Below are 3,661 nucleotides of genomic sequence, written 5' to 3' on the forward strand. Positions count from 1 at the left end.
TTCGTGTATGGTTTGTGAACTTATGACTAAACGTTAATAGTGACGGTGCAAATTTTTTGTTTTAAATTTTTTATTGGACTCTCTTTGGTTATTGTAGATTTCTACAAAATAATAACTTGACAGGTCAAGTTTCATCAAACTTATTAATTGAAGAATCAGGACTGAATTTTGGATAACTAAAAAATTTATTTATTTTATAATGTTTAGAATTGTCTCAGATAATAAATATTAATAATAGTTGATGATTAATATTAATAATAGTTGACAATGAAATATTTATTAGTTATGAATTGGTGTTTGATTTTGCTATTGTATTGGCTTAATTTATGATAATGTATGGTTGATATGGTGAATGATAAATTAATTAATTATTAATATCATAAATAGTTTGTTATAGTTGATTCTTTATATAATGTAGTAGTATTAGTATAGCCTAATCTCTAATAGTTGATTTCTAATTTAATATTGTTCAATTTTTTTAATTGAGGGTTTTATGCATTTTAAATATGATTTTTTTGTTTAATTGAATTTTTTTAATAATAAAGTTTGATATTTAAATAAATTTGTTTGTGAATTTTCAACTAAAAAATATTAAATTATTATTTTAGAAATGATTAGAATTAAATATATAAAATTATATATTAAATTTTTAAATAATTTTTTTAAAAAAAATTAAAATTTAAGTTTACCGTCGGATTTACAACGGTTAAATCCGACAGTAACTATTAATTTAGTTATTAGTAATAAATAGTATATTACCGTTGGATTTATCAGGGGATAAATCCGATAGTAACAAGCTCTAGAATTTTGCAATTAAAGGTTATATCCGCCGGTAATTAGCCACGGACGAAAAATCCGACGATAAACAATTATCGGCAAAGTTTATACCGTCTGATTTATTCCGCTGCTAAATCTAATGGTAAATCCAACGATACTCAACATTTTTCTTGTAGTAAATTGGAGGGAAAAAATTTGTGTGATCATTACCGTCGGATTTACGGTAAAAAAATCCAACGGTAAGGTAATTAAATAAACGCTTTGTTTTGGTCACAGGCAATGCGTTACCGGCAAATTTTTCGACGGTAAATCTACCAGTAAAATTGACCCTCCGTATATATACATGTGATTCACCTAACCCTAGCCGTCACTCCCTCTCTTCTTTCGTTCTTCCCAGTTTCATCTAATGAAACCCTAAGGTAGTAATTCTCTCTAGTCCACCTCTTTTCTTATCGCCGTCCACCATCCCCATCCGCTACCCTTCTATCCCCTCTATGTCCCACTCTCCTCGCCATCTTTGTCGCGTCAACGTCGCCGTCTTTATCACCGTCTTTTTCATCTCTCTTCATCGCCGTCCAGAAGGAGAGTCGTCTTCGCCATTGCGAATTTTAGGTGTGTATACGAATTACTTTTTCCAACTTTCAAGTTCAGGATACTATGAATTTTTTGAACTCATTTGGCAATTGTAAATTATTCTTTCTTCTATTTAGTATTAAAAATGTGTAGTAGTGCTTACTGTTCCTAATTGTTCAAATAGAAGATAGTTAATTCAATAAGTTTATTTTTTTATTGGAGATGTTATGATGGTTTTTTTTTGTTAGAAATCAATTATCTCTTTTTTTATTGTAGTCTGAAACTAATATAATTAGAGTGGTACCATAGTAGTATCAGTTTAAAAAAACGCAACCATGTTCAAGAATTATTTACTTTCAATAAGATGAGAGTGGTAAGATAAAAATTTTTGTTCTAATTTCCAGTTTTGTTCTAATTTTTATTCTAAGTTTTAGTTTGTTCCAATTTTCAACTACTGTATTTATCATAGAGAATTGCGCTCCTTATCAGCACTCTGTATTGAAAACTAGTTGATTTTTCTTCTTCTTTGATTATGTATTATAATGGAAGCCGTATAGAAACAAAAATCATGAGATTATGATTTTAGATTGTCATTAATATGTTTAGTATTTGGATATATTTTGTTGTTTTAAGAATGTTTGGTATTTAGATATGTGTAGAATATGATGAACATGTGATGTGTGAATTTGAATTAAAATTTTTAACAATATGATTTGTTAATTAAGATTTTGATTGTTACTGTAGATTACCTGCCATCACTAAAATGATGGCTTCTACTTTGAATTTCGTTAGTTTAAAAATTATTAAATTTAAATATTTAAAATTATATATTGAATTTATAAATAATTTTTTTAAAAGAATTAAAATTTAAGTTTGCTGTCGGATTTATTGAGAAGAAATTTTTGACGATAACAAGCTCTAAAATTTTGCCAATTAAAAGTATATCTGCTACTAAATTCGTTGGCAGTTATTAGCGGACAAAAAATCTGCCGATAAACAATTACTGATGAGGTTTATACTGTCAGATGTATTCCGTCACTAAATTTAACGGTAAGCAGGTTACCAACGGATTTACTAAAAACTTTCGATAAATCCGACGGCATCCAGTGATTTTCTTATAGTGTGTTAAGACCTTCTAGTATTGCAAGACACTGATATCTATTGATGGTACTCATTTATATGGCAAGTATGGAAGTACTTTACTAATGGCGATTGTACAAGATGAAAACTCAAAATATTTTTCCAATGGCATTCGGGTTAGTCGAGGGCGAGAACACGGATTCGTGAAAGTTTTTCCTAAGTCGCCTTCGTCAGCACGTGACTCTGCAACTCAACATTCTAGTTATCTCTTAGTGCCACAACGCAATCAAGGCTGCGTTGGTTGCCGAAGATAGTGGGTTGCTCCCATCGATTGCACATCGTGAATTATGTGCAAGACATATAACTGCTAATTTTGCGCTAAACTTCAAATCTAAGAATGCACGAAAGATTCTTGTGAATACAGCATATACAAAGATTGAACAGGAGCATCAATATTATATAGATATCTTGAAGTAGGAAGACCCGACAATAGTTGATTGGTGCAATAGAATTGAATTAGAGTTGTGGACGCAACATCGTGATGGCGGCCGTTGATATAGTCATATGACAACCAACACTTTTGAGTGAATTAATGTCATCCTAAAGGGTATACGTAACCTACCCGTGGGTTCACTTGTTAAGTCAACATATAGAAGATTCATAATGATAAGCATTAAATTTACGAAAAAAAGTATATGAACTAGTGCAATATAAGCCTCATTCATGAAACGAACTGACCTGGATGCAAGCGGATAGAGAATGGTGTCAAACCCTCTGAGCCTGAAAATGGGGAACCTCCAAAATATTCAAGACTACAGTAATGCTAGTGGCCACTAGGTTCTTAATATTTTGGTTAGCAATTCTGTAAAGACACTTATACTACCAGGATAAAGTGACTGAACTCCAACTATACTTGCCCCTAGCTTGTGTTTTAGGTAAAAAATGTATAACCCTTCTTACCTTGGGACGAGTTACGTTCAACTTGGGAGGTTCAGAACTCTAGAATGATTTATGTGTATTTTTTTAAATACTTTTATGTATAAATCATTCTAGAATATAGCATTTAATATATTATCTAATACACACAACTCTAAGACGATTTATTTATTAATAGGAATAGGAAATTCACGTTTTAAAAATTATTTTAGAAAAATCTGATAATATTAATCTTTTTATTTTATTTAAATAAAAAGTCTTCTAATATTTTCTTATTATAAAATATTTTTTCAAT

Source organism: Arachis duranensis, chromosome 3, assembly GCF_000817695.3.
Source record: "Arachis duranensis cultivar V14167 chromosome 3, aradu.V14167.gnm2.J7QH, whole genome shotgun sequence".
Taxonomy (NCBI): domain Eukaryota; kingdom Viridiplantae; phylum Streptophyta; class Magnoliopsida; order Fabales; family Fabaceae; genus Arachis; species Arachis duranensis.